The 23,303-nt window shown below is 37.1% G+C and overlaps 1 long non-coding RNA gene, 1 other non-coding gene and 3 pseudogenes across 2 annotated transcripts; 3 read left to right on the top strand and 2 right to left on the bottom strand.

Annotated features, from left to right (window-relative positions):
* Positions 1 to 783: 783 nt before the first annotated feature.
* On the bottom strand, positions 784 to 2,687 carry LOC126617944 (uncharacterized). Its single transcript, XR_007621595.1, has 4 exons — positions 2,213 to 2,687; positions 1,868 to 2,112; positions 1,675 to 1,741; positions 784 to 1,020 (listed from the first exon to the last, which is right to left on the bottom strand). It is a non-coding gene; the product is annotated as an uncharacterized LOC126617944 (long non-coding RNA).
* Positions 2,688 to 10,374: 7,687 nt separating this feature from the next.
* Positions 10,375 to 11,644, top strand: LOC126618311 (probable aldo-keto reductase 1; annotated as a pseudogene).
* A 1,030-nt stretch (positions 11,645 to 12,674) lies between these two features.
* LOC126617937 (uncharacterized) lies at positions 12,675 to 13,776 on the bottom strand (annotated as a pseudogene).
* A 5,771-nt stretch (positions 13,777 to 19,547) lies between these two features.
* LOC126617933 (perakine reductase-like) lies at positions 19,548 to 21,501 on the top strand (annotated as a pseudogene).
* Positions 21,502 to 23,183: 1,682 nt separating this feature from the next.
* Positions 23,184 to 23,254, top strand: TRNAG-GCC (transfer RNA glycine (anticodon GCC)). Its single transcript has one exon. It is a non-coding gene; the product is annotated as a tRNA-Gly (tRNA).
* The last annotated feature ends 49 nt before the right edge of the window (positions 23,255 to 23,303 follow it).

Genomic DNA, 23,303 nt, shown 5'->3' with positions numbered 1-23,303 from the left:
GAAAATGTCACATCCATCAAGCCCCAATTAGTTTCAAACACATATTATATTCAAACCCCACCAACGGGGTATATTGTGGTCAACATTAGTATTAACTGTCTCAAAATCTAAATTTCAAACATAGATTATACAATATGGAACGCAATGATCAAACGGGGTACTAAATTGAATAAAAAATGGACCCAAATTGAAATTACATCAGATAGGGCTTATAGGAGCTTGTTTCTGATCATGTGTTTTCTTCATATGCTGATTTTGCGAATTGTAAAGCTTCAGGTTCGTTTATGTGGGCGGTAAAGATGGCGGTGTTGCATCATGGTAGTCCATACCATTTCAACAACCTCCATAACCTTCTTCTCGATGTTGGTGGCTTGAGTTGTAGTTGAAGTTAGTAGTTTTGCATTGGGGTCTGGAGGTAATGGCATGATGGGGTGGTGGTGACGGTTAGTTGGTGAAGTTTATGCTTCCATGACCTTCCATTTATTTTGGAGACAAAGTAACCCCTAGTTAATTTAACTGACTTTAACTAGGCTTAACGGATGTGACATTTTCAAAAGGTTGGGTACTTGTTTGGAATGATTAAAAAGGTTGAGACCAATTTGGAATAACACTAAATGGTTGAGGGCTTTTATGTCATTTAATCCTAAAACTTAATTATAGTTTATTCAAAATATAAATTAAAAAAGATGGAGTGACACACCCCGACCGAAGTCGAGGCATGATGGCCTACACCCAAAGGTGACGTAACCAAAAAGGAAAGTGAAGCATAAAAATATGGATAAATTTAAGCCAAAACTAACATTTATTTAATCTAAAGTAGAAAGTGCGCAGTAGTGGGACAAACACATAAAACACAAATATTGTTCAAAGCATAGATGACAGTATGACATAAGTAGTGCAGTCGAAACTAGTTAAAGTACTTAATACACAACAAGGAAAAAGCCCCTACATTTATCTATGGTAATGTCAGAATACGCCAGAGATTCCTCGAATGCCACAGGGTATTCAGCTAATTAGGTCCTGAAGGGGCAAAAAACAGAAGGGTGAGTGGGCAAAAACAAAGGTTTATAAAACACATTTATTTTATGAACATACTAACCCATCGCCGTAAAACATATATAGTTTCTAGAAAATCATACTACATATAAGTATGAAATCAACTGTAAATCAACAACAAATCCATAAATACGCCAATCATAATATCTCAACAGTAGCATAAGTAAAATCAGGTGTTCATCAATCTATACTAACACACTAGCTCATGTAGATAAGTTATGCCATCAACAGGACTGAGTGTAATCATAATATACGCTATAGTACTACAATCACGTGAAGACTGGCGCTAGGCTCATCACATACGAGTCGAAGTTGCCTATTGCAACCTGTACGACCGTACTGGCACCTACAATGGGTCCAAGGTGAGTGTGCGGTGTGATGTGAACATACACGTTAAGCCTGGCCCTGGTTAGGGCTAGTAATACACTTGTGCAAGCATGCATGATGAGCAAGTAATATGTATAAGAACATGCCATGACAATATATAAAAATCTCAACAATAATATGACATTTTTAAAATTAAATAGAACATGGCATGATTGGCGTAAATTCAATCCAAAAGCACATGTGGAAACTATAAACTTTATATATAATATATAAAAACAAATGCCCACTCACTGATACATCGATGGATTGTAGCATCCTAGCCTTGTTTGTCCTCATACCTACTCGGGGTAAGTCTCACCTATATGTGAAATAACTTTACTAATTAATTAATTAGGACATACACTAAAAGGCTAGGAAAATCTCCCATAATTTGCTCAAACGGATGGTTTAAATATACAAAAACATTCTACTCGACATCACGGACCTGTACACGTCAAGCACGTGGCACCCGGAGACCGGACGCGCCCTCACATGCCGCCAAGTTGCAGCCACACGCGCCTGACACGCTGACAAATGACAGAGGAATATTCCGTCAGATTTGACGGAATATATAGAATATTCTGTTAACTTTAACGGAATATTCTCCTTCTTCTCCGATTGTCCTCCACCGTCTGCCTGCTCCAATGCCGCCATCTAATTCGCTGGAAATTGGAGAATTTTAACGGGATTCTGGAAAAAATTTAAAACTTCATATCTTCTTCATTTCTCAACCATTTTTGACGTACTTTATATGGAAATGAAGCTTATGAAGAGTAGAACAAGTCTATACCTTTTGGAAGTCCAAAAAGTAGAAAGAAGTGGACTGACAAAGCTCAAAAGTCTCGGACCTATTTTCAACTCCTTGAAACTGCGTGTTTCAACGTTGGCTCCTCTCCCAACTTAGGTTAGTGGCCACCAGGAGTTGTGTAGTGGCTTCTAAGCTTCCCAAAAACTTGTAACTCGAACTATAAATCATCAAAGAATCCACACCCGAGTCGGAGCTCCAAGTTGCTCCTAGTTGGAGGTTCAAAACTTGATCATTTCATGATCGGTTCGTACCGATAGGTTCGTGGGGATGAGGAGAGTATAATGGTGGTAATTTAAAGGTCGATCTATGAAGTTTGATGGTGAGTCTTGGTTGTTGTAGAAAGAAGGGAGACTCGGGTGAGGGAGAGAAGAAGAAGAGAGAGAGAGAGGGAGAGGTTCTGATTGGACATAAAGAAGAGAGAGGGTAGTTGTCTGATTAGGTGAGGGAAGTGAGGAGAGTGATTGATTGGTTGGTGAAGGAGAAAGGGCACGGGACAGGTTTTTAAAGAGAAAAATGATAAGGTTTTGTACAATTTGAAATCAGACGAAGTCTAACATGCCTTATCAAAAACAGTAGTTTCCTACACTGAATAATTAACACGCACGTGTACAAATCTACCCATTGTTAACTCACTTTAACTAAACGTAACTTTTTCGTTACAAGTCTGATTCGGGGTCTAACTCTCTTTCACGCATTCATAACAATGGGTAATAATTAATTACGATATCGAGAAAATTAATTTAAAGCTGAATAACTGTGTCGACGTCACTTTGCCAACCAGGGCATAAACGTCATTTTACACACTCGGAGATAAAATTATATGGAAAATTAGGGACGGGTCGTCACATAGAGTTATTAGGGTGTCTTTTTTATTTTATTGGGTAATATTCTTCCAGTCCGATCATTTTTGTAAGAATTAAAAGAGATTAATTTTCCTCACAACTAATATCTTTTATCATCAACTTTGATATATAAAAGTTAAAAGTTGGCATTGCTTTCTTCTTTCAACATATATTAAATCTTATTGAGTCATCTAACCATTTACACCAAAACCTCTTATCTCATGCACATCTTTTGAGCTTAAGCAACAAAACTATACTCGTTTATGGGTGGGTGACTTTCAAAGTAAGAGTATCACTTTAACGCATGATGAGTGCTATATAATTGTGATGGTGGATATCCTCATAGAGAATCTCCCCAGCTCATGGTCATGCCTAATTATAGCATGTAACAAACTCTGGCAAGCAACCCACGCCAACCAGTTGTTCTTGTTGAGGCAAGCCTGCAAAGGTTTGTAAGCAACAAATGGGTGACGTGACGGTGCACTCATTCTCCATAAAGCTTATATGGAGTGTAGCCATATGGGGCTTGCAAACAAAAATGAAGTGTTGAGTGAGCACACAACTAACAACCAAATTAAAAGTTACAGGTCCATCAATCAAACTTGGGTTCATGCACAGTTGCTAACATTTTGTAAATTCCACCTTCGGCGTATGTATAAATACACTATTGTAGTGGCGTCGTGTCGATAGCATAAAATACTTATAATTTTTACTCTCTATGACATTTTTATGGGCATGGGATGACACAATAACACCTTATCTATGTCATGTATAAGTTGCTCGAAAGAGAAAATGTTATATTGATGAAGAGGTTAGGTAGCTGCTTCTTATAAGATGCATGTTTGACATTCAATTTCATAGCGTAATGAGATTGATAACTTTTGAAAATACTATATACGTCACACATCATACTTGCCTCTTGCCTTGCATAGCAGCTGTCTTCATTGAGAGAGAGAGAGAGAGAGAGAGAGGTGTTTCTCTTTCATGTAGCATACTGTTTATTTCTCGACCTTGAGGATGTAAAAGTTTGGTCCACAAATAATGTATTAAAAATTAGGAAATCCTCATCAAATGAAGAGATGTTTGCCCAATTTCGGTTACACATGATTTATGGGATAGAACAATAGGCATAACCACATGTTTTGGGGCACTGCAGAAATCTTGCATATTTATTTCTCCATGGTAGATAAATTTATGCATCTATTTATCTACCTATATATCTGTCTCTCTCTCAATGAAGACCAAAACCAAAAGAAAATATGGGTTCTCTTGTCCTCTTTCAGATCTGAAATTATGTTTCCTATCATGAAGCTTAATATATTTAGGGCTGTTAAGGGCCCTTGTCCATAGGACCATATCTATCAAATCTGCAACTATGTACATTACTGTTGTCATGTTACTTAATTACTATATTTATATAAACCAGGCTAATTAATCTAGCGAGTTAACAATAGCTTGATTGCTTGACATTGAGAGATAGAAAGAGTTCAGTATCATATTGCATACACAGGGCATATTCTTGAGAAAAATAGTTAATTTTGCATATACATAAGATTCTTCATCATATTAATTTGAGGTGAACCACATAATTGACTAGAACAATGTGTTTTTCTCTCTGTATCCAAATTCGAATATATTTTCTTGTAGTTTAAATAAATTTAATTAGATTATAATATTTTTACCTTAAAAAATTAGATTAATAATATTTGTTTGTTACAAACAAAAAACACATTCAGTATGCACTATATGAACAGATCAGAACCGAATCTCATTAAGACAAATATATTGAAGAGGACCGAATCTCATTAAGATAATAAAAATAATAAAATTTATAGATTTCAAAGGAATCTTTTGATGTGAACAGATCAGAACAGATGAGTACAAGGGAAAGCATACAGCAACATGAATTAGAGGAGATACAATTAACTGTACATGAGTTGAAGGAATTTAGAAAGGGGAAAAAAAATACAGTACACTTTTCCCAGTGAACGAGGATGGATCTCAAAAGCACCAAACCGCTTGACACAGAGAAGAGAAATTCTGTCACTCCAACCCCAACCTCTCTCATTTGCTAATGAGATTCTCCACAAGCTACAGCTGGAAGCAGGTTTTCATACTTTATCAACAACATGCACAACGTCCAAAACATCATACAAGAATTGTTCACAAAATCAAATAAAATGGTGAAAAAAAGAGAGTAAATTGTGAGATACCCAGATGAGTAAAAAAAGACATGGATCTAGTAATTAAATTCTGATAACTAATTACGAAATTAATAATATATTCATATCTGTAAACAGACCGTTTCTAGGGTTTTCTCCGAAAAAAAAAAAAAAAACCCTAATGGGTTCTTGAGGAGGTCGATGGCTGTGAATCTAGGGTTTTCTCGTGCTTCATTCAACAGGTGAAGCGACCACATGATCTAGCCTGTCCTATGTACAAAGAAAGCTTAGATCATGCTGGCAGCTTCAACTATTGGAGGTGCACGATAAGATAGCAAGTAGCTAGGTCATTCTTCTTCTCCTTCTTTCTGTTCTTCTTTCATCTTGGAGGCTTCAGGGATAAGAAGAGATGAGAGGATATAAATAGAGCCAGAGGTCCTTAATTTCCTACTTCTTCCAGGCAATTACTTTATTTGCATCTTCCACTCTCTCTCCTTGTCTCATGTGAATAGGATATAGAGGTCTATTCAATTTTTGCTTCTTCCAACCAAAGTTTTGCACCTTCCACTCCATCTTTTTTTGTCTCATGTGGATGGATGTTTTATAACTTAATTTTCGAAATAAATACTTTTTGATTTGACAAAAAAAAAAAAGAAAAAAAAAGACATGTATGTATATTAATGTTTGAGAAAGAAATGCGTTGGGTTGACGTGATCAGAGTAGAATGTTCGTTGCTGTCATAATTTAAATTTGAACTCTTGATCTCGTAAATTTGAGTAGATTAGCCTATCGAAATTTGTCAAAAAGTTAGGAAAATTATATGCTCCGTTATGATTTGTCTTGTACTAAAGAAATTCAAATTTCATTCCACCATACATGTTAGGATACATTCAAAATCCTCCTATACATAGCAATAAAACATAAACAGAAATAAAATAGTTTTACGATAAAGAAAAAACGCAAGTATTATTCATAGCTTCATTTGGCTTGTAGATTATCATATTTGTTGAGATTATCATATTTTTTGTGAACATTTAACTCAATTGATTATACGTAAGTGACCCTCTACCACAGTGGTAGAGAGGAATGTAGCCCTTTCACCATGACGTGGGTTCGAACTTCGCCGGCTTCTTAATCTAACATTTAATCTAACAAATCTATCGTTTGACCAAAAAAAAAAAAAAAAAACTCAATTGATTATACAAAATGCATCTTAATAGCCATTTAGTATTACGGTCTAGTGGTATTCCTCTTCACTTGTAAGTGAGAGGTTTTTGGCTTGATTATCGTTAAAGACGAATTTAAACTACATTATTATGGCTAACTCAGTGTGAGGCCTAACCCACTTCCCCACCTCCTTAATATAGATAATATCGTTTGTTAAACGTATCTTAATTAAAGAGTGATTAATTAGAGGGTTGAAAGTGAGAAAATTAGGCACTAGGGTTAGATTAGCTAGTAGATGAAAAGTAAAACAAGGGAAAAGATGAAGGATGCATGTGGCCCCAAAAGGAAATTTGAACTTTAATATTGTCACACCCCCACGCCACCACATGCAGACCGGCCCTTTTGTGTGAGAGTTTCTATATTTCTATGAAGTTCTTTTGGTAACTTTAGTTGGAGAACTTTTCACATTGTCTCTCTGGGCATCTCTCTCTCTCTCTCTCTGCCTGCCTGTTCTGTAAGGTAAGCATCAAGCATGAACCCAAAAAAAGTATAAAACCACATAGCAAATGGGGGACCATTATTTTTGCATGGCTCATCAGGGCTGCATAAGGTCACGCAAAAAGGAAATTAAGCAGCTGGCACCAGAAACCTGACCCCTCTCTCTCTTCTCTAATTAGCAGGTAGGTTGTATTCTGAACTGTTTTTTCCTTTTGTCCCTTTTATATAGCTATGAAGACCTAGCTAGTGATGTGCTACTAGTCTACATATAGTGTCATGGCCTGCGTGTTGATTGCCTTGTTTACCTTTCGTTCGGTGTGATGTTAACAACCTTGTTAATTAAAGTTTTAATGACAGTCCAGTGGAACACGATACTAATATATAGTTGTAGCGTTTTATACAAGAGGAACACCGATGCAAATTAATATTGAAACCATTTGGTATGTGAAGAATTAAACTTCTTTAGATTTCCGATGCGAGACATGCTTCAACAATTTGGACTTTGCGTTGGTTGTAGGGTTTTTGTTTCCTTCTCTCATTAGTTATTTTTTATGGTCAAGATCGATCTATCATAAATTTGATTAGCAAGAAATTTAGTAAGAACGCATAGTTACCAATTTCGTTGTGCACCACCATGTAATTAAAACCACTCTGCAACTCTCCAAAAACATATATACTTATAATTTTCTGCAGGTTGTTCATCAATAGTATTGCAGAGACTGAATAAGGATTAAAATTTGGTGGTCCATCTCTGTTGCATGCATGCATGCTCGCTCTTGGTACCACTAGTCTCCGGCACGCCGCTGTGACCCCACACCGCCGTGGTTATCTTGGTTAGCTCTTTGTTTTTATTTTCTTTACATTGAGTTAATTGGTGAATACAATTTCAGGGAGTAAAATACTTATCTCATATATTGCTCTCTTTCTCCTCCATTAAGTTGAGCATATGCAGCTCTCTTTTGAATATAGTTGGTTATTACAATAACAACAAAGTTTTCTCTCACTAACTAAGGTGGGATATCATAGGAATTTGTCATGAATATTGAGTGCCAGCTATCGATTTTTTGACGCCCTCTTCTTACTCTTTTATCCGGAATTGAGACCAACATCGTAAGATAAACTTTCACATATGAAGTTATGGTTGGTTATTAACTCTTTTTTTTTTTAATTTTTTTTCCACATGCCTCTGTTTTAACGACAGTTTGGATGGAACGTGAATAAAATAGACCCTGTAGAAAAATTGGCTAAAAAGTTTGTTTGCGTTCTTAATTTTCTAAAGAGTAATTAACTTCATGAGGGAAATCGGAAGTCAATTACAAGTCAAAAGGTACTTCCACAGTTTACTTGTACTATGTAGTTATCGGGTCCGATTACAATGTTACGTTTCACTTTTGGTGCGAGTTTTACGCAAATTTAACCGTTGAAAATACAATAAACTTCTATTTTCAATTTATAACTATTGATATTTCAAATCACTCAGTGGTATGTATAATTGAAAAAAAAAAATTGTCATACATGTTATTTTCATAGAATTGTGTTGCGCGGTTGATCTACCAAATTTAAAACTTAGATGGTAGCTGTTAAATGGCTCCAAGAATCAATTTCTTATAACAATACTCGAAAAAGTTATTCATGCTTTCCACTTAGCTTTGGCTTTTAACTAAAGTGCCTTGTACGAATAGAATTTGAATGTATATATAGTTGGTCAAAATTCAAATAACTATACTCAATTTCACATAAATAGTTTGCAGGAAAAATAATATCTAATGTGCACATGAGTAAGTAACTATAAATGTATGAGTCTCATATTGAAACCAACATCATTAGTCCATATATAGATGAATATCAAATGTATGAGTCTGGTAATAACCTTTTACAAGAAGCTTTTCAACGTGGTTGTCAAGTTACTAAGTGTTATTACCAATTCATTCATGTAAGATGATGCACCGATCTATTTATCATGACAAATTAATCAATCATGTCACTTATATTTGAATACTTAAATTAGTAATGACACCACGTAACAGTGTGATCATCGCATCACTTCTCTTTTGTGTATATATGATTCTGGAACCATGGAAACCAAAGCGAAAAATAAATCTATAGAAAGAGAAAGAAGTGTGAAATTGGACGTGCAAAGTACAAGAAAGAAGTGTAAAACTCCAGTGTTTAGATACCAAGGGTGAAAACTTGGAACTCATGAGTGATATATTTTGGTAAATTCAATTTTACTTGATCAGGGAATTGAGGTAAATTCGTATAGTCTCTAAATATAAAGACAAAAGGCTTCTAAAAGTTGGAATATAAATCCTCAAAGTATCTCAATATATAGGAATCCGCCGAATACCTAAAATAATTCCTCAACTATATATAGAAACTCAAAGAGTGTGTCCATTGTTGATGTTTAATGGGAAGCAACCCACTCACGTGGGAATGCCTTCTTTTTTTTGGTTTTTTTATTTTTTTGTGTGCTATCCACACACCTCATTTTACTTCTTACATACCCTTGATAATTTTTGTCCGTTGATCTTCTTCAATTCATCCGATCCGACGGTCGAAAATTAAAAAGGTGTGTGAGAAATAAAATAGGGTGTGTGGATATCACATCCTTTTTTTCCTGTTTTTGGGAATGTTGCGCATCATCTTCTATTTTTTTGTTTTTTCTTTGGTTTTTCTCTTCCAACGGTAAAGACAGCTTTTTAGGTTTTTATCAACGGCAACAATACTCAAACGAAATGAACAATGATTTTTTTTAAATATTTTAGTTCGTACATTTAAGAATTATACTATAAGAACTTCTCACGGTAGACAATATTCTTTTAAGGATTCGAATATTCCCTTAAACCCTCATGGAAGATGCTTGCAAAAGATATATTTTGGCAATCTACACGTGTCAAAGTTGGTTTTTATTTTATTTTATGCCTAGGACTTACTGGAAACTACAATTCCCCTGTCCCTGAAGGTGTCGGCATGTCAATCATCAAATTAACTTTCAAAAGCACGATCATATTCTTCGACACTGCAGATGTTTATGGTCCCTACACGAACCAAGTAATGCTGGCAAAGGTAAAATAAAATAAATTTGTGGACTTACCATTTGCTATGATATCAAATAACTATCAAGTACATCTCTAAATGCGAGAAATTTTTTTTTGTAGAGGTTATCCAATATCTCTCGCACAAAAGCGCGTGACACCCTATAGTTTGGTACTACCCGAACTTATACGGCCGTTTTCTCCTAGTCAGATAGCGTAATGATGACTTTATCCTAAAATGCAAGTGCCTACGATAAAGAGAAAAATTTGCGTGTAATCGGAATCCTACGGTGCTCGTACCTTGTCGGTGGCATGTAACTATGTAAGTTTTCTCCTAAAGATCCATAGAGGAAACTGTAAGCAGTAATTTTCTTTTTTAATCCAAGTAGTAATTACTTCAATATCACCTTTTTCGTTACTGTTTCATCTGGGCGGCGTAGATGGGGTAGCTCAAGAAGTTGGTGGAAGGTTATGCACGTCCAATTAACAGAAGCAAGTTCAGACACCATAAGAAGAGCTCCTGCTGTTCATCCCATCACTGCCGTCCAAATGGAATGGTCCCTTTGGTGACGTGACATCGAGAAACGAATCGTTCCGCTATGCCAGTACGTGTTCAATTTCAGAGTATTATGCAACCAAGTAGCTCTTAGTCTAATGGTACATCAAATGTAGGAAACTTGGAATTGGTATTGTTCCGTACAGACCTCTCGGTCGTGGGGTTTTCTATGGCAAGACAGTCGTGGGGTTTTCGGTGGCAGGACAGTCGGGGACAATTTACCTGCAAATTCTCAACCTGTATGGAACTTAATATAAATGTTTACCGAAATCATGTTCGAGGTTTACAGCAACTTAACTCGTGTTCGTGAGCGTAGCCAGGATTTTCAAATAATAGAATCATAATATCAACCAAAAAAAATTTATTGGGCCATTTCATCAAGTACCTAATAGGCACCTTCCAATTCCTATAAACATATGACGAAATATATGCCAACATTTGTTGAAGCTTGTCGAGGTGGATGCAGGATATTGTAGAGTAATGTTGAAGATTGTCAAAGCTTTTCAACTAAAGTATTTCGTACAAGAATAGAGAAAATGAAGACAAAAATGATAGAAGAAAATAGAAGTAAGAGGAGGAGGTTTCAATTTAGTTTGTCTTAGCTTGTTTATAGGGGTCAAATACAATATACAAACACATTAATATACATGCGGTTTTTGAAGTTGTTGAGATCACGGACATCCAATGACCTCATGCTGGCTCAACCACTGTTCGTGTTTAATTTGATCACAGAATCATACCCAAGATCCAAAAGGCAAAAATATTGACAAGAACAAAGTTTACCCAAATATAAAATTGGGCCAAGAAGCATGGATTCACCGCTGCTCAAACAGTAGCCCTAGCAGTAGCATGGGTTCTCAATCAAGGGGGTGATGTGGTGCCTATATTCGAGGTGATTTCTTTATCGAAACTATTACAAACTTACCAAAACGAGCTAATTGCATTACGGTTTCATGATCTTCTCTTTGATCTATCTTTCAGGGACGACAAAGATTATAAACTTGGTGGACAATATCGGGTCTTTGAGAGTGAAGCTAGAAGGGCATGGCTTGAGAGAGATTTCAGATGCTGTGCCTAGTGAAGTTGCAGGGAATCGATACTTTGAATCTCGCTACCCATGGAAGTTAGGCAAATACATAGCCGGTGAAGGATAGCAAAGTTACAAATTAAGATGTAATGTATGGAAGCAAACGTAAACACGTAAAACTATTTTCTGCTTCATCCTTCAGGAACGAAATAGATATGACGGGCAAAAGTAGAACAAATGTTTGCTACAATGCAGAATATGTCGATATGCAAATTGATGTCGTCTTTTTCTTTTTCGGATACAAGGGGAAAGTGAGCCAAAACGAACAAACAACAAGAAATATCACAACTAAAGAAGTTCAAAAACGCAATCTTTTGTTTTGATGATGGCACAAAATATAGAACATAATGACTAAGGATTTGGATTGTCTGCCCTCCCCATCCCCTCATATTTCTGTGATCACGGTTAAGCCACAATAATATTTTATATTCCCATCACTTTTTGTCTTATTATTTCTATAAAAAAAAAAATCAATATAAAATGTTGACGTGACTTAACCGTGACCACAGAATATAGGAGGGCATGAGAAGGGCATGGGATGGGGAGAGCAGACAATCCAGGTCCAATAACTAATTGTATCTGTAGTCGTCCTCAAACAGGCTGTTTTCGGAACTCCTAACAGACCCCAACTCCAGCATCAAAAGGAATTAGGGAAGGAAAGAATTGGGGAAAAAGCAGAAGCGGAATGGCTGAGGAGCAGGAGATATTTTTCAATGTGATCAGAACATATATCACATGTTACTATACAAATGATGAGATATATGTGTTGAAAAGTTAATAACTTAAAAAAATACAATTTCCCACCGCTTGTATAAAAACAGGTGATGTACCATCCGTATTCCGGTCACAATAAAATATTTCTCGAGAAGCAGGTTGTCCAAATTCCGAGAGTGAACTAGGAAATCGGGGATTTGAGGTAAAACCCCCGTTCACTTCCCTTATTTTAACTTTCAATCAACACGACGAAAATTAAAAAAATCTCGTTTAGATTGTGTTTCGATTAGCATTATCAGTTCTACCATATATTTGGTTTTTCTGCACAATGCTAACATCACAAGTAGTGAAACTTGAAACCAAATCATGAGAATCGCATCATATGTACTCAAAACTTAAAACCCACATGCATTGTCACGTAAATTGAGATACTAAAATGAATTCTTTGTGTTTCGAAACGATGATTTCAGCAAGAAAAAACTTGTTCTTTCACAGTTGTAACACTAGAAAATGGGTTCAATTTCACATAACTAAGTCAGCTAGTTCATCATCCACAGCATACATTCAGAATTTACACTCTAGACAAACAAAACAAAGCATATTCTTTCAATGTTGCTGCTGGTTCTGAGGATTGGGTGGAGGCGGAGGCATGCCGGGGCGGGGTGGTCCATACATTGGAACTCCACCCGGCGGAGAAGGCATTACCAGGCGGGGAGGGGGCGGTCCCCTCATCATCTGCGGTGGAGGCGCCATATATAGGCCTCTGCCCGAACTGCATCGGTTATGGGCCCGAGAACTGCTGTGGTATGCCCAGCCTAGCAAACTGCGGAGGCGGCACTCCAGGGGGGCGGGGCCCCGCGCCATCTGCGAATGCCCCTGCCCGGGGTAACCCATCTGAGCTGGAGGCCAAATCACTAGCGCAGCCGGATAAGTCATGGGAGACGCGAACATCTACGGTGGCTAGGAAATCTGAGACTACATCATCCCAAGAGCAGGTCCACCCACGCCGCGAACAGGACCGAAAAGTCCAGGCTACGCTTGGGCGAGAGGGGTTGTAGGAATACCTCTCCCAGCGACGCGGCCTATACTGGGATCGGCCAACGGGGCGGCGCTGGTAGCCTTGGTGCAGGATTCTTCCTGAGGAGGCGGGCCCTCGACGATCATGGAGACGACCTCCTCGCGGCGGAGGAGGACGAGGCCGAGGGTGCGGCGGTCATCCCAGTCCTCCTTCTTGTTGCCCTTGAGAAGGGGGAGATTGCGGAACTCCTCACAGTTGCCGAGGACAAGGTTCATGTGGCGGTCGAAGGCCATGAAGTTTCCGACGAGCTGGCGACCGTCCTGGATCGTGACCCGCATGCGGTAGTTTACGAATTGCAGCATCTTCGAGCTCTTCGACATCAACATTGTCGACGATGGAGTTCCAAAAAATCCCTACCGTGTGTGTGTACCCTTCTGGGTTCAGTTTGCAGGGTTTTTGAAATTCGATTAGAGCAATTTCATCCCTAAAAAATGAGAGAGATGGCCCAAAGCCCATTTAATCCACCCAAATGAATAGTAATTGACTGCAATGAACAGTATTTGACCAAGTGCATCGCCACCCTAAAAAATAAGCTGGGCAAGAGTTCAGTCAATTCGTATTAAAATATTATTAATTTTTTTATAAAATAATAATAAAATAAATTTATTTTTAATTTTGGATAGAATTTTTAACTAATCTTGTTATGTCACATGTTATTTTTCGAAAATACAATTTTTGTGGTTGATGGTTAGGTATTTATATAAAAGAAATAAAAAATAAATTCATTTAATTTTTTTTTGCATTTTTAAACAATTTTTATAAAAAAAATGTATTAAGTCAATTAATCTGGACCGTTGGATTTCAAAAAGGTTGAAATCCAACAACTCAAAAGTGGACATGTGGCCCATGGTAAGATTCTCACTTTTTTTAATGCAGGAACGCGCGCCCACACTCCAATCGCAAAAAAAAGACTCAACTCGTGGCTGACGTCATGAGATAGGTCGATTCCTCCCTCAGTCCATTTTGGGTTGGCCAAGAAGCTAGGATGGACTTTGGGCCTGGCTATTTTGTCGGGTGGAGTGGGTTTTTGGGGGGTTAGGTTGTTTTGGGAGACTCTGTGCTAGCCTATTTGGGAGGGCTGGACTTGCTCTTAGAGACTATTTTAATGTTTTGGGCTTGGGCTTAGTTTTCTTCACAAACTTGAGCCCGTTTCTTATTATGAAGTTTACTTACTTGATATTGAAATTATTATGATTCTTAATTCTCCGTGTTTAGGAAATATAAGGGTTAGTACGGATAAAATCTCAAAATTTTCGAGTGATTCCAAATTAATCTCAACATTTTAAAACGTTTCCAACAAGTACTTAATATCTTGAAATTTAGACATTTGTTAGATTACCGGTGTTAAGTAAGGACTTTGCCAGCACTATGTGATGACATTACTATCATTAAATAATGAGTTGGATGAATACTGAAGTTGGTTTTCACCAAGCACAATCTTTTGAACTCTGATAGGATTAAAAGCACACCATAAAGTAGCACACAAATATCCTATTGATTTTCCTTATTAACAATAAGATTTGTTAATTGTAGCATATGAAAATAAGGGTCTTTCCCGCAGAAGATTGTTTTATCTAACTACTTAAAATGTCACAAAAACTGGTTGCTGTCCCTACTGACCAGCCACCGAAACATAATTATTAGACCGACTTACACTTATCTAAATTCTACGAAATTTTATATGCAGATACTAGACACAAAGAGATACACTCACACAAATTTTTGGGATTTTTGGAGTTGATTTGCTATTTAAATTAAATCGAACAAAAACAGGACAGAAACAGGTATTAAGTAGTTCACAAATTACGAAAAACGAGTTAGGGGTATTACTATCCACCACCAAATAATCATGCAAACATGTTATGTTTCATTCAAATATCTTTTATTTCCGGATGAATATGCTCAAGTTGGCTCAATGTTAAAACTCAACCTATTACTCTTTCTTACGTAGTATGTTAAGAGAATGGCGTTTTCAACTTAACTTAGTTCCTAGCATACAATCTAGAATGACGTGTTCATAGATTTAACAAGAAGAAATCATTAAGAACGAAAAGAGTTTAAGTCATCACAAGGCATCGTAAGTACTAGCGTTGTCTTACTTATCCTAGAAATTGGTTCACATGTTAATCGCAATTAACAAGTACTACTCTAGAACATATGTAGGTCCTCATTCGACAAGGGCAGGCACACACATATTCATAGCATTAGAATCCTAGATATGCTTACTAAGTATGCATCCATAGAAAACAAATATAGAATTCATCAATGAGACAAGTAGTGAACCAATTTGCATCCATTCATAAAAGTAATTCAAACGAAATGTCATAACAAACTTGCAATCATATTTGGGGCTTCAAAACAGCCCCTAACTTCTAAAAATTTAGTTACATATAGTTCTCAAATTAAACCAAAAGAAAGACATGAGTTTGAGAAGATAAAACCGAAAGAAGAGAATGCCAAGATTTCCTCCTTTCTTTCCTTCCTTCCCCAACGCAGCTGCCTTGTCCTCTTTCTCCTTCCTTTCCTTCTTTTTTTCTATCTTTTTTTCCTCTAAAAGAAAACCTCTTTTGCCGCTGCAACCTGCAGCCTTTATGCCCATGCTTGCTGCCCCATTTCTGCTCCATAACTCACCCCACTAACAGCCATTTAGTGATGACAATAAGTGAGAGGAAATGGTAAAACAATTGTAACTCTTTGGGCAACCTTTATGCTAATTACTCCCACTTAATCCTCATCTTTAATTCCATTTCATCTGATATTTGAATAGGTGCCAGCTGGCTTGTTCTTGGCTGCATCAGTTTTGGCTGCTAGTTTTATTGGATTTATTGCCTTCAATGCAGTTACAAACTGCTCAGCTTCTTGGAAACCTTTCAGTGTTAAAACGGCCATAACTTCTTCTAGAAAAATGATATTAACAATCCGCGAAATGCTCCAGAAAATAGACATCCGTAGCTGTTCAAGAATATAAGGCTCATTCTCTAATTCATTCTGAGCTATTCGCAACTTGCTTCCAAAGTCAGCTGATCTGCACATGCAGTTTTGACGAATTTGTTACTAAAAATCGTACTTGTGCTATTTTTCTTTTATTTGCTTGACAAATCCCACAAAACACAAAAATAAAGTAAATAGCTCAAAAATATAAGGAACTAACTAAGAAAAGACAAGTGAATTTGATGTAAAATATATATAAATATGAGCTTATCAAACTCTAATTCAAAACCACATCTTTTATCCAAGTTAAATTGTAAATTTGCTTAGTTAAACTGTAATTTGCTTAGTTAAAATGTATAGATTTGGAGATTCAAAGCTCCATAGATGACATGAAAGTGAAAACATGATTTAATATTTGTCCATGTCATCACTTAATGCTAGTGAACCTTATAAATGTCCATTTTCAAAACTTTAAGTAGTTATTTGGAATGTAATTTCAACAACATTATAAGATCATTTCTAAGTGTAATTTCCATTTCAAAATTGTAAAGCTCATTAACAAAACAAAGATCCGGGGACTACTTACCCCGGAAACTGTTATGAAAATTTAACCTTAAATTCCATTTATAGTATATTATACAAGATTCATACACGGCAGAGCTCAAATGTTCTGCACCTAAAACCTCCGTGGCTTGGGAAATTTGAAAAGATAACCAAAATTTGGACCATGAATAGAATTTTAGCCAACCACTATAACATTTCAAAACTCTAACCAAAACTTGACGTGAAAATATTACAATTTCTTAACTAAAATAATTACAAAACTTTATCTTCTCCATCCATTGTGCAGTCTTTCCTACTCTCTTTCTCGCAAAACAATCAGTACTGCTCCCTTATCGATTCTTGGGTTCAATTCTCCGTAACTCACCTTCGCGCTCGGGAAATCGAATTTGAATTCTTTGATTCCTTGACGAAGTAGTCAAGTACTACGATTTTCAGTTCTCCTTTATGGGGAATGGTGAGAAATTAGGACTCAATCCGACGGTGAAGGATTTGATATTAGTTGCTCCTATTTGGAGGTTTTGGAGCTTTGAAATTTGGACCATGAATAGCTGGAGAAGATATAAAGGGTATTGTAGTATTTTTCATGTTAAGTTTTAATTAGAATTATGAAAAGTTATAATGGTTAGCCAAAATTCTATTCAAGGTCCAAATTTTGGCTTTTTTTTTTTAATTCCTGATGTGGGTTCTTAGGTGTCTAACAAATGGATAAATCACAGAGAGGCGACAAAAGATTGTGGGTGCAGAAGATTTGGAATCCATGCAGCAGCCACATTAGTGTGAAATTATATGCCATAAGAGAGACTATTTTATTGTTTCACGCAATTAGGGATATGATTTTAGTATAATATTAGTATAAGTTAGGACCATGGATTTAAATATCGATATTATCGGCGAAATATCGCCGATAATATCGATTTTTCGGGGAATAGATATTTAAATAGGTATCCGTGTAGTTTTCGTCTAAATATCGCGATATTATCGATAATATCGCGATATTTTGGAAATATCGAGATATTTTGTTGAACGGTGCAATCGGCCTCCGATATCGAACGCCGGAGAAGAACGCCAGAGATGGTGTGCCTATTCACGAGCCCATTTCGTCCCAAAAACCTTGCAAAAACACGATTTTTAACTTCAATTTCACATATAAGCTTCAAATTTCACGCATGCATCAACGATTCAACATATGTGATGTCGGTTTAGGACTTAGGGTTTCAATGGAATCTCACCTGAAAAATCGATGACTGGGCCAACTCCTTGCTCAGCGGCGCACCACCAGAGACGACTGAGCCAAGTCCGACTTCGCCAGAGCCACGATCAACGGCAGCGAAGGATCGAGAGAGTGGGCGAAGGATCGAGATAGTGGGAGAAGGGGGAGATCTGTGTGTGTGTGGGTCGAATGGAGAAGGGGGAGAAGAGAGGTCAGGCCTCATAGAAGAAGAGAGAAGGATCGAGGGCCTCAGAGAAGAAGAGAGAAGGATCGAGAAGGGGGAGATCTGTGAAGATGAGGGAGGAGGAGGAGACGGTGCGGGGAGAGAGAGAGGAACAGAGATCTGTGAAGATGAGGGAGGAGGAGGAGACGATGCGGGGAGAGAGAGAGGAACATAGATCTGTGATGCGGGGATAGAGAGAGGAACAGAGATCTGTGAAGATGAGGGAGGAGGAGGGGACGGTGCGGGGAGAGAGAGAGAGAGAGAAAACCTTGGTGGTGGGACGCGAGACTTAAAAAAAACAAAACCTTTGGCTTTGATGGTTTTAGTCTAAAACTTTTAGACAAGTGACGTGAAAGAGGTGCATGGTTTTAACTTTTAATAATGAAGGCCATCCATTTATATTTTTAAAAGTTTAGGATATATTATATATATATATATATATTATATAAATTATAAATTATTTAGATAATATTTTGTTTTTTTTAACTAAGCAAGCAGGTTATATTTGAACCCTTCCTTTGTCAACCACGTACCTGGGCCTTATCCAACTCGTTACAGATGTGTTTGTGATTACATATTCAGCCTTATATGGTCATTAAGATGTCTGCAAGGTTTGCAAGCTAATATTTATTATCTAAGATAAATTTCTATACTTTAAAAAACACCAAGGTGAAAATTTTGAACCTCATAGGAACTCTATGTGGTACTAAGTCATTCATGTATCTTTCCATGCAATGTATAAAGTGTAAAATATTGTACTAATTCATTATATATAAATGATTATGGTGTGTTTAAACTTCTTTCATTAATTACTACATATTTTCTACACTCACAATGTTTGCCAGCTCGCTATATAATCAACTTGATAATGTTAAATCCATCATGCAATGCATTTCCTTCCAATTTTTTGTGATAAATTAATAGATAATTGACTAAATAAACATCCTGCAAAGTTTCAATAAAAATTTCCAAGTTTTTCTTACAATTTCCGTGGTTTCCATGTAATTTTTATTGATATCGATATTATACCGATATTTCCATCGATATTTCCGTGTTTTCGGACTACCAATATTACCGATATTTAAATCCTTGGTTAGGACACTACCAAACTTCCAAATAACATTTGATATAATACTCAATAGTTTAGTTCCTTAATGACTATTCACTAATGACACACGCAGTGATCTAAAAGATACACTGATGTAAGCAATGATGACATGAAGTTTAGTGCGTAAAACGCCTTTAAATTCGCTCACTTCACCAAACAGGTGAAAAAAAAGGGTTCCAAGAGTGCAGCAAGATCACAGAAGAAGAAGAAGAAGACGAAGAAGAATGGCGGAGGAGCAGAAAGTTCAAATTCCAAGAGTGCAACTCGGAACTCAGGGATTCGAGGTGAAACGATTTCCCATTTTTTACTCTAGCTTATCGTTTCTGCGATTCGGTTATGTTTTTTGTTTCCCTCCTAATAAAAAGTAGCATTATTTCACATTGATTTGTTGCAAAATGCAAATTGTGAATTCATTTGTTGTGCAGGTTTCCAAGTTGGGATTTGGGTGTATGGGGCTTACCGGATTATACAATGATCCAGTCCCCGAAGAGCTTGGCATATCGATCATCAAGCACGCATACGATAAGGGAATTACATTCTTCGATACATCAGATGCTTATGGACCTCATAGTAATGAAGTTTTAGTCAGAAAGGTAAACTTTGCTCCCTAATTAGTCTTTTCCATAATTCCAAGCTTTGATTTGCCTTGAGGGCCAAGCGATGGCTCCTTGCATAATCTGGATTCGTATGCTTTTATTGTTGGTCGATCATTTACGTTGTCTTCAATCGGTTTAACTTCAGGCATTGAAGCAGTTGCCACGAGACAAAGTTCAGTTGGCTACGAAGTTTGGTATCGTAGAAATTCAACCAAATCAGGTGCTTGTAAATGGCACTCCTGAATATGTCCGCTCCTGCTGTGAGGCTAGCCTGAAGCGCCTCGGCGTGGACTACATTGATCTTTACTATCAACACCGGATTGATACAACAGTCCCCATAGAGGACACTGTAAGTGTTACAAATTTTCCCCCCACTTTTGAAGTGCAATGTGAAGCCTCTTTTCCATTTTTTTCGTTACTCGCTTGCTTACTATTTTTGTAAGGGCAGATGGAGGAGCTAAAGACGTTGGTTGAAGAGGGAAAAATAAAGTACATTGATTATCGGAAGCTAGCCCGGACACAATAAGGAGGGCTCATGCAGTTCATCCCATCACAGCTATACAAATGGAGTGGTCGCTTTGGACTCGCGAAATTGAGGAAGAAATTGTCCCGCTTTGCAGGTAACTACATTTTGTCTGGTTGATTGTTACCGCATCATAATCCATTGATAAAAGATCCATAAAAAGTGTTATCACAAAAATTAACGATCAATGTGCTAACATTTTGTCGCGTTTGTTGGAACTGTAGGGAACTTGGAATTGGGATAGTGCCATACAGCCCGCTTGGTCGTGGATTTTTCGGTGGCAGGGGAGCTGTCGAAAGTCTGCCTACAAGTTTTCTGGTAAGGGAGTTGTGATTTGATAAATTATGAGACTAAACATGGTTATTTGATGGCTAATCCATTTGTTATCAGGCGTCAGATTACCATCCTCGTTTCACAGGAGACAACTTGGAGAAAAACAAGGTCATTTTTGGCGACGTACAAAAGTTGTCCGAAAAGCACAAATGCAGCACCGCACAAATTGCCCTAGCTTGGATTCTTAGCCAAGGTGATGGTGTGGTACCAATCCCTGGTACGTTCGTATTAACTTACTAACTAAACGGGGACCATTTTCAATAAACTTAACAACTAAGCATATTTACATCTCATTGTGTTCTTTTAGGGACGACAAAGATAAAAAATCTCGATAGTAATATCGGATCATTGAGAGTGACACTCACTGAAGAAGATGTGAAAGAGATTTCTGATGCGGTACCTATCAATGCAGTGGCAGGGGAAAGAATTAGTGACGGTTTCATTAGCTGCTCATGGAAGTTTGCAAATACACCTGCAAAAATACCAACTTGAATGTTTGTTTATGCATTCGATTCTTTTGTATGTGTGCATTAATAAGACTATATGATGTGTTGGCTACAATGCCAATGCGTCTGCTTCATTTCTTGTATTCACGGTATCTATAATAGTAATTCAACACAAAACTTTTGTTCTTTGTTAAATAACTAATTTTGTATCGATAACAAAATAATGCATTCTACTATTGACATGTTATATACTAACCTTATTGATATATATATATATATATATAATCAAAGTTCTAAAAAATGTTAGGCACTAGTTGGGCGGCGGACTAGGGCCTAGCGTCTAGGTGCCTAGACGGATTTACATAAATTTACAATATATATTATAAAATATGAGTATATGTATATACTTTTAGGACTTTTTTTAAAATAAAAAAAATTGTACAAAGAATAGTGGGTCTAGTTTGTTTTTTCTTCGAACAAAATAGTAGGCCACAAAATGGACCGAACTTGAACGAAAAGCCCTTTTTTTCAATTAAATTGACAGACCTCTCATTTTCCACAGCCTTTCTCCAATGCTAGTCCCAATCAACCATCATTTGTTTAGTGGCTCTAGGCTTTAAGCATTTATGCCTTTCCTTTCCTCCCTTTTTCAGTTTTTCTCTCTCTTCTCTTCAACAGATCCTTTTCTCTCTCTGCAGTAAAACCCAATGGACGGATTATGTGTATTATTCATCCCTGTATATTCTCAATCTACTTGGGTTCATTGATTGATGTTGGGTGCAAGAGCGCAGGTTTGAAGATTTGGGTTGTGGGCGGTGGATCATGCAGATGTGAGGGGAGATTTGTAGCGAGAATCAGTTGGCCGCCTAGCATCGCCTAGGCTGCCTTGAGCGCCTAAAGACGCCTAGGCGGCCGCCTAAATCCTTCCCGCCTTACCTAAATGATTTAGCCCAAATCGGATTGGGGCTCCACCGCCGAGTGCTTAAACCAATTTTTAGAACACAATATATAATATACTATATCGACAACTTGTTAATGGATTGAATCTTTAACGAAGGATGGACGTCCGATCTCTAAAGAAAACTCGTACCTATAGTACCTCAAGCAAAAGCTCTAATGCTCTATCCATGGCCTCCCAACTCCACTTGGAGGCTTGACATTGGAAACGTTCATGTACTTACATGCTATAAATTTAAGAAAGTATTATTCACACACCTATTTTTATTTTTACACACATTTGTTAATTTTTGTCATTGATCTTCTTCTATTCATTCAATCTGATAATCGAAAACTGAAAAAGATGTGTAAAAAGTAAAAATTAGTATGTGGATAGCACTACCCTAAATTTACACATACAATCACAACTATCGAGTTTAATCGATAACCCAAGTCGAAAAGTAGAAATAAAAAACACTAAAAAAAAGTGCATAAGATAACCTACAGTATTTAATTCATAACTCAAAGGTGAATATCAAAAATAAAATCTGTCTCGTTTTAGTTAGAAAATACACTGGATGAATATAATCACGAGAAACAACGATAAAACAAGATCGAAATAAACAGGGGCGCCTATTCCTCGTGCTAAGGTTTTGTATTTTATGGTTCAAGATGGTCACGACTCATGCTTTTAAAAAAATATTTAGATAGTCAAAAATGCCCTTGGCTTTTACACGTTGTATTAGGGTAGAAAGGACATTATGTATTTTTGGATATTTTCAATTCCAACCCGGAGTCGTTTGTCTTATCTGACTACTGGACAATAATCTCCAATGTGTCTTTTTGCAATTGAGGACAACATTCGGTTTAATTTCTTCTTTAGCACCACTTGCTCCACTTTTTGTGCATACAATACTCTCGCGGGAGCTGAAACCGACATGTGGGCACCAGTGGTCTAGTGGTAGAATAGTACCCTGCCACGGTACAGACCCGGGTTCGATTCCCGGCTGGTGCAATTCTTATTTTTTATTTTACCATCTTTTTTGTTTTGTTTTTTCCAGAAA

The sequence above is a fragment of the Malus sylvestris genome, chromosome 4 (genome assembly GCF_916048215.2).
Source record: "Malus sylvestris chromosome 4, drMalSylv7.2, whole genome shotgun sequence".
In the NCBI taxonomy this organism is placed as follows: domain Eukaryota; kingdom Viridiplantae; phylum Streptophyta; class Magnoliopsida; order Rosales; family Rosaceae; genus Malus; species Malus sylvestris.
The sequence above is the reverse complement of the archived record's forward strand: the minus strand, read 5'-3'. Positions and strand labels throughout refer to the sequence as shown.